Source organism: Larus michahellis, chromosome W, assembly GCF_964199755.1.
Source record: "Larus michahellis chromosome W, bLarMic1.1, whole genome shotgun sequence".
NCBI lineage: Eukaryota > Metazoa > Chordata > Aves > Charadriiformes > Laridae > Larus > Larus michahellis.
In genome coordinates, this window is record NC_133929.1 from 19,418,997 (window position 1) to 19,428,424 (window position 9,428).

Consider the following 9,428-nt stretch of genomic DNA (forward strand, 5'->3'; position numbering starts at 1 on the left):
TGGATTCCAGATCTGGAGTAAGGAATGCATGGATCAGGATCAAAGGCAGACAAACAGACAGGGTCCTCCTCGGATGCTGGCCATTGAAGAAAGAGGGCTGACCCCTTTGATCCCTCAGCTTTTATACTGAGCATGAGGCAGATGGGATGGAATACCCTCTTGGTCAATTTTGGGTCACCTGTCCTGTCTGCACCTCCCTGCAGGTGGGACCCCTCTATGCTTTTCTGCTTCTGACCCTCCAATGGGGCAAATAACTAAGTTAGCTGACCTTGGTTGTTCTAGCAATAAGTATAAGCAAGAGTCTCTCTGCATACCATTCCTTGGCATAAATTACAAATAATCAGGTTTTATCATTCTGAGGACGAACCGTGTCTCTATAATATGCTGTTAATTTCAGACTTCAGTTAGTTAGAAAAGGCCTAGCTAAAAAGTAAAATTACTGAACAAAAAATTGGTCCTGTTTTACCTCAAACCAGGACATTCCACCCCTTATTCCATACCATCTGCATCATGTTCAGATTACTATTACTTATTATCTATCAAATATATACAGATATATATATACACATATATACACAGATCACTCATGATTTATCTTTATACATCTTATATATCTTTATATATAAGTCCATTTAGTTCATAATTGCAGGATTTCATCCATCATAGCAGACTCCCAGGGCAGGAAAGATGATATGAAATTCATTGTGGTTTGTGCCCACGGGTAGCATGTCCACCTTGAAGAGTTTGCTGGACACCACTTGATGAAGCTAGCTCAGGTTTCATCACTGTGTGAGCCGACACAGGCAGGACGCAGGAACAACTACAAAACCATGGATGGAACTCAAAGAAGAAATTTAATCTCAATACCTTGCGAATTGGGGAATCTCCAAAGCAACATCCGGGCAAAGGCATGCAAGCAGGGGACACAGGCACCACGGAGCAAGGTAGAGTCCTTATTAGCGAGAGAGTCCTTGTCAGTGAGAGAGTGAGACTGCGAGAGTTCAGACTTGCTGTTCTCGCCTGTATTTCAAGGATTAAAGCAGGCATAGATTTTCACTATGCTTTGATCTTCTTCAACAGCAGGGCAGGAGTCTCAGGCATGTTTGATAAGGTGCCCCTGAGTCCATCACAGGCCTACGTTATCTAAGTATGGATGTTCTACGAGTCAAGCACATAAGACTAAACAACAATTAGGGTGCGAGTCACTTGAGCGTGTTTATAGTCCTCCTCGACGATCTTCCGTTACTTTCCCACAATCACCACTATGTTATCCTGAAAAACACTTACTGAACACTTAGTATTATATAACAATCAATGTCATACAGCTCAGAATTAAGTATTCTCACACAGGGTCAAATTTCCTTGAGGCACACATTGAACTTCTCCATTCTCCAGCATCCCCCACCAAGTACATCCAGGTCCTTGAGCAAAAACAGTCCCACAAATGGGTTTGCCTTTGCCTGAGGCAGGAAAAACCCAAACAGTTTTCCCCAGCATATTCCTTTCATGCACCACAGGGACTTTATCCCCTTCTACTGTATGTAAAGGTCTGATTGAGTAGGACCAGCTCGATTGATGGATCCCCTGGTATTAACTAACCAGGTAGCTTGCGTTAAATGTTTGTCCCAATTTTTAAAGGTTCCACCACCCATTGCCTTCAGGGTGGTTTATATCGGTCTATGGTATCGCTCAATTTTCCCAGACGCTGGTGCATGATAGGGGTTATGATATACCCACTCAATACCATGTTCTTTTCCCCAAGCACTTATAAGATTGTTTTGAAAATTAGTCCCATTGTCTGATTCAATTCTTTCTGGAGTACCATGTCACCACAAGACTTGCTTTTCAAGGTCCAGGGATAGTATTCAGGACAGTGGCATGTGGCACAGTGTATGTTTCCAACCATCTGGTGCTTGCTTCCACCATTGTAAGCACATAGTGCTTACTCTGGTGGGTTTGAGGGAGTGTGATATAGTCAATTTGCCAAGACTCTCCATACTTATATTTCAACCATCGTCCCCCATACCACACAGGTTTTAACCTTTTAGCTTGCTTGATTTCGGCACATGTTTCACAGTCGTGGATAGCCTGCGCAACAGCGTCCATAGTTACATCCACCCCTCGGTCACAGGCCCATTTATATGTTGCATCCCTTCCTTGATGACCTGAAGGGTCATGGGCCCACCAAGCTAAAAATAGTTCACCTTTATGTTCCCAGTCCAAATCTGTCTGGAAAATCTTAGCAGCCTCATCCACTTGCTGATTGTTTCGATGTTCCTCAGTGGCCCAACACATGCATACATGGGCATCTACATGGTGTACCTTCATGACTAGTTTCCCTAGCCGGTCAGCAATATCTTGCCACAATTCAGCAGCCCAGATGGGTTTACCTTTGTGCTGCCAGTTGCTCTGCTTCCACTGCTTTAACCACCCCCACAGTGCATTGGCCATCATTCGTGAGTCAGTACAGAGATAGAGCATTGGCCACTTTTCTTGTTCAGCAATGTCTAAGGCCAGATGGATGGCTTTTACCTATGCAAATTGGCTCGATTCACCTTCTCCTTAAGTTGTTTCTGCAACTCATCCTGTAGGACTCCACACAGCAGTTTTCCACTTTTGATGTTTTCCTACAATATGACAAGACCCATCAGTGAACAAGGCATACTAATTTCTCATTATCTGAGAGTTCATTATATGGTGGGGCTTCCTCAGTACGAGTCACCACCTCCTCAGATGGCATTCCGAAGTCTTTGCCTTTGGGCCAGTTTGTGATCACTTCTACAATTCCTGGACGATCTGGGTTTCCTATTCGAGCTTGCTGTGTGATTAAGGCAACCCACTTCCTCCAAGTAGCATCGGTGGCATGATGCCTAGAAGGAACTTCACCCTTGAACATCCAGCCCAGCACTGGTAATCAGGGCACCAGGAGGAGCTGTGCTTCAGTACCAATTACCTCTGATGCAGCTCTAACCCCTTCAAGTGCTGCCAAGATTTCTTTCTCAGTTGGGGTATAGTTGGCCTCGGAGCCTTTGTATCCTTGACTCCAGAATCCTAGGGGTCGACCTCGAGTCTCCCCTGGTGCTTTCTGCCAGAGGCTCCAGGTAGGGCCATTGTCTCTGGCTGCAGTGTAGAGTGCATTTTTAATGTCCTGTCCTGTTCGGATTGGTCCGAGGGCTACTGCATGCACAATCTCTTGTTTAATTTGATCAAAGGCCTGTCGTTGCTCAGGGCCCCATGTGAAATTTTTTTTCTTTTGAGTCACTTCATAGAGAGGTTTCACAATCTGACTATAACCTGGAATATGCAGTCTCCAGAAACCTACAATGCCTAAGAAGGCTTGTGTTTCCTTTTTGTTAGTAGGTGGGGACATAGATGTTATCTTGTTAATCACATCCATTGGGATCTGTCAACGCCCACCTTGCCACTTAATTCCCAAGAACTGGATGTCTCCTGCAGGTCCCTTGACCTTACCTCTTTTTACAGCAAAACCTGCTTTCAGAAGAATTTTAATTATCTTCTTACCTTTCTTGAAAACTTCTGCTGCTGTATTACCCCACACAATGATGTCATCAATGTACTGCAGGTGTTCTGGAGCTCCACCCTTCTCCAGTGCAGTCTGGATCAGTCCATGGCAAATGGTGGGGCTGTGTTTCCACCCCTGGGGCAGTCGATTCCAGGTGGACTGGATGCCTCTCCAGGTGAAAGCAAACTGTGGCCTGCCCTCTGCTGCTAAAGGAATAGAGGAAAATTCATGAGCAATGTCAATTGTAGCATACCACTTGGCTGCCTTTGACTCCAGTTCATACTGCAGTTCTAGCATGTCTGGCACAGCAGCACTCGGTGGTGGTGTGACCTCATTCAGGCCACAATCATCTACTGTTAATCTCCAGTCTCCATCAGACTTTCGCACTGGCCATATAGGGCTGTTAAAGGGTGAACGAGTCTTGCTGATCACTCCTTGGGTCTCTAGCTGACGAATCAGGTTCTGGATGGGAATCAGGGAGTCTCGGTTAGCGTGATACTGTTGCCGATGCACCGTGGCAGTAGCAATTGGCACCTGCTGTTCTTTAACCTTCAGCAGTCCCACCACAGAAGGGTCATCTGCAAGACTAGGCAAGGTAGACAGCTGTGTAATATTCTCAGTCTCTACAGCTGCTATACCAAAAGCCCACTGATACCCTTTCGGGTCTTTGAAATACCCTCTCTTGAGGCAGTCTATGCCAAGGATGCACAGAGCATCTGGGCCAGTCACAATGGGGTGCTTCTCCCATTTATTCCCATTCAGGATCACTTCAGCCCCCAAAACAGTCAGTTCTTGAGACCCGCCTGTCACTCCAGAAATAGTCCCAGATTCTGTCCCTTTATGATTCGATGGCAATAGGGTGCATTGTGCACCAGTGTCCACCAGGGCTGTATATTTTTGTGGCTCTAATGTGCCAGGCCATCGAATCCACGCAGTCCAATAAACTCGGTTGTCCCTCTCCTCCTCCTGGCTGGAGGCAGGGCAACCCTAATGTTGAGGACAACATCTACAATTAGCAGATGAGTTCCTACCCAGACCAGAGATCCACTCCCTTTTGACTGGAGTAGCCATCTTCCCAGAAAAATTCTTTTTTCTATTTGTTTTACCTTACAACTCACTTACTCATGCCTATAGGGCTGAGGTAGGTCTTTTATCCCACTTACTCATGTCATCTCCATAGTCACAGAGGCAAAACCACAGGATATCTCGTGGTGTGTTGTCTCTTTTCAGACGATTTCGTAGGAGGGCGTCTTCTCCAAACGGCTGCAACGTGGGTCCATGCAGGGGAAGAGTGGTATCTTTCCTTCATTCTAGACAGTTTATCAAACAGTTTATCAAACAGTTTCTCACTTTTCTCAGTCATTTTCTTGGTTTTATCAGTCAATTTTTCCACAGCTGCCACAGTGAGGGGAAGAGAGAGACTGTCTTCACACTGTCGTATTCTGTTAGCCACTTCATTTACAGTTAGTGCATCATCATCAGATCCTTCCCAGATCAGTATTGACAAAGTGTGGGAATACATCAATGGTGCACTCTGAACAAACTTCCTCAGCAAAGATCATTTGCATGGCATTTCATCAGGGTCTACATTCACTCGCCAGTCACCATCAATCACCTCTCACACAGCCATTTCTCTCTGGTAATTAATACCTTTCTCCATGGTGGTCTGTTTGCTCGGGTAGCGTTCCATATCATCCTTAAAGGGATACCTGCCCTTTACAGCTGATAGCAGTCGCCTCCAGAGACTGAGAGTGTGTGACTTTCTCCCAGTCACTTTAGCTATACCTCCATTGGCTAGGTTTCCCAACTTCCTGGTTTCTCTACCTTCTAAGTCTATGGTATCAGACCCATTGTCCCAGCATCGGACCAATCAGGAGATAAGTGTCTCACCTTCATGACGGCTAAAGTCCTTTCTCATATTTCGCAAGGCCTTCATAGAAATGGATTTAATGATTACCTCTGCATCTGATTTCTCCTCCTGCCCTGACGCTGCCTGAGAAGGACCCTCTCCCTGATCTGCTTTAGAAGGACCCATTCCTGGATCTTCTTCAGAAGGACCCATTCCTGGATCTTCATCAGAAGAGTCCTCTCCCCTGGTGTCTGACTTTATCTGGTCTTTGTCATAGGGGGCAGGAGAATGAACTGACCTCATTTTTTTTTTCTTTCTGGTCACCGGGGCAACTTCTACCGGTGCTGATGGAGTCTGAGTAGTGGCAGAGCATGTCATATAACACTTACTCCTGCACCGAAATTTAATAAGAAACCACCCCTGCAACCCATGCAGGAAAATGAACAATAAAATCTTGATTTTAAGAAAGCAACCATCATTTCTGAAATCCAAAAAGGCATCCATCCAGTATCTCTTATGATGACAATTTGGTATGATCAGTAAAGGGCAAAGTAAACTTTCCCAAGGTAAAATTGAAAGTGCAATTAGTAACAGAATCCATTACATAATGCCCGAGGCACGCAGGTAAAGAAGTTATCCAATCAGTCACAGTATGGATCAGAATTAAACACAACAGCAGAATAGCATGTTGTAACCGGTTCTTTTTCTAAGATTCCAACGTACAAACCGGAGCCCACGCAAGGAAAAAAAAAGGTGAACTTTATTGTGAAGCCTTGCTACAGGAAAAAAAAAGCAGTGAATTCAGCTTTATTGCAAAGCCTTGCTAAGCAGTTCCCAAATGTCCTAAAAGTTACTTAAGAGTCTTACCAACCCCATAGACCATAGTAGCATCGCTGAGCAGCAGGATAATGAGGAGCCACATCGGTACGGCAGAGGAAGGAAGGCACAGTGCTTGCTAAGCAGTTCCCAAATGTCCCAAAAGTTGCTTAAGAGTCTTACCAACCCCATAGATCATAGTAGCACCACTGAGCATCAGGATAATGAGGAGCTGCATCGGTATGGCAGAGGAAGGCAAGGCACAGCTCGTTCAGGGCATCCCCTGTGTCTTCAAAGTGTGCTCATGTCTCTCTCTCTCTCCGGCCCGAGACAGCCTCCTTATATCCTGCACCGGATTGAGTGGAGAAGTACAGGCTAGAGTCGCTGCACGCGTGGCCAGCACATGCAGCGAGCCCCACCAGACTCATGATCCAGCTTTGCTAACAGCAGCTGTCTGATACGTGACTACACTGCTGTACTCCCTTCTTGTTATCTTCTTCTTTGAAGGTCAGGTTCTCATGGATACACACATAGTTTTTGCAGCAACAGTACTGAGTCCCTTTTTCTCAGCATGTATACTGGGTTTGGTTCAACTAGTAATTTTCCGTCGTGTCTCACTCGGACCATCCTCTATTATCCCTTACACACATGTTTAAACCACCACATACAAGCACAAAGAGAAAATAAATTATACAACACATACAGCAGGTTAAGCAGCGTTGTATCAACTAACTTTAAACAAAACTGTATAAAGAGATGATACAATATTCTGTCCAAATATTCTCGACACTGAGATGAACAACAGATGCTCTCCCCTACCTCTCTCTCCAAAGACAGGAGAGATAAAGAGATTTATGTTTAGAAAAAAAAAACTACTTTAATGAAAATATTAATAAATTAATAAAATAATAAAAAAGAAAATAATGAAATATATACAATATATACAAAACCATATCAAGCTCCCAGGATGACATCACCGGCAGGCACTGGGAAAGTCCCAGACTGGACTCAGTGATGGATGGGAACTGGATTCCAGATCTGGATTCAGGAATGCGCGGACTGGGATCAAAGGCAGATGAACAAAGTCCTCCTTGGACACTGGCCATTGAAGAAAGAGGGCTGACCCCTTTGATCCCTCAGCTTTTATACTGAGCATGAGGCAGATGGGATGGAATACCCTCTTGGTCAATTTTGGGTCATCTGTCCTGTCTGCATCTCCCCACAGGTGGGACCCCTTTACGCTTTTCTGCTTCTGACCCTCCAATGGGGCAAATAACTAAGTTAGCTGACCTTGGTTGTTCTAGCAATAAGTATAAGCAAGAGCCTCTCTGCATACCATTCCTTGGCATAAATCAGGTCTTGTTATTCTGAGAACAGTGCCTCATTAATATGCTGTTAATTTCAGACTTCAGTTAGTTAGAAAAGGCCTAGCTAAAAAGTAAAATTACTGAACAGAAAATTGGTTCTGTTTTACCTCTATCCAGGACAATGCGCAATCAGTCCTTTATATCACTTAGCTAAGATTTCAAAGTTTAGTATGTTATAAACCACTTACCAATGATCTGTTGCAGCAAGGAATCTCATAACCTGGAGGAGTAACTTTGAGAGGCATCCCTACCCAAGGGGAGACCTTGGTGTGCAGCCTGCTGCCATGCAGGAGAGCTCAACAAGCCCTGGGCTGTCCATTATTTATAGAGTAAGATAATTGACCTATAGTCAAGATATCTAGGTCCCTGTTGCCATCCATCCCCCAAAGTCCACGTGTGGCCCATCACAACCCCCACTGACAGTTATGGCTTGAGCAGGAGCTGGGGAAGATGGGGAGGGGGTGGGGTGGGGAAGAGCACACCGCCACACTCCACCCTGTGACTATAGCCAATTCATCTTACCTTCACAGAGTGGTGATACGGTCACCTCTTGCCTCTGTGCCATAAATAGTGTATTGATAGTTTGTGCGCTTATAGATCCACAGTAAGTAGACAGTAAAGCACTGCTATTTGTTATTTGTTAATTTGTATGTTTTGTGTGGTTGAAGTTATTTGTTTTATCATGTACTGAACCTTTATATATAACATAACGATAAGCAATAAACATATAAAAGTTAGAATCAGCAAAATCACAACTGGGTGATGCATACAATTAAGCACTCCTGTTGCTGTTGGTGACCATCCAAGAAGATGGTCTTGTGGGGGATGTGACAGTTGGAGGCCATCTTGGGCATAGTGATCATGAAATGATAGAGTTTTTGATTCTCAGAGAAGCAAGGAGGGGGGTCAGCAGAACTGCCACCATGGACTTCCAGAGGGCGGACTTCGGTCTTTTCAAGAGCCTGCTTGACAGAGTCCCTTAGGAAGCAGTCCTGAAGGGCAAAGGAGTCCAGAAAGACTGGACGTTTTTCAAGAAGGAAGTCTTAAAGGCGCAGGAGCAGGCTGTCCCCATGTGCTGTAAAACGAGCCATCGGAGAAAAAGACCAGCCTGGCCGAATAGAGAGATATGGTTACAACTCAGGGAAAAAAGGAGAGTTTATGGCCTTTGGAAGAAGGGGCAGGCCACTCAGGGAGGCTACAAAGATGTTGTAAGGCTGTGTAGGGGGAAAATTAGAAAGGCCAAAGCCCAACTAGAACATAACCTGGCTTTGGATGTTAAGAACAATAAAAAGAGTTTCTATAAATATATATGTAACAAAAGGAGGACTTGGGAGAATCTCCATCCTTTATCGGATGAAGGCAGTAACATAGTGACAAAGGGTGAGGAGAAGGCTGAGGTACTTAATGCCTTCTTTGCCTCAGTCTTTAGTAGTAGAGTCAGTTGTTCCCTGAGTACCCAGACCCTGAGCTAGTGGATAGGGGTGGGGAGCAGAATGAAGCCCCCTTAATCCAAAGGGAGATGGTGAGGGACCTGCTCCAACACCTGGACATACACAAGTCTGTGGGGCTGGATGGGATCCACCTGAGGGTACTGAGGAAGCTGGTGGAAGTGCTCACCAAGACACTTTCCACCATTTACCATCAGTCCTGGAAAACCGGGGAGGTCCCAGTTGACTGGCGTCTAACAAATGTGACGCCCATCCACAAAAAGGGCCGGAAGGATGATCCGGGGAACTACAGGCCTATCGGTCTGACCTCGGTGCCTAGGAAGGTTATGGAACAGATCATCCTGAGTGCCATTATGCGGCACATGAAGGACAACCATGTGATTAGGCCCAGTCAGCATGGGTTCATGAAAGGCAGGACCTGCTTG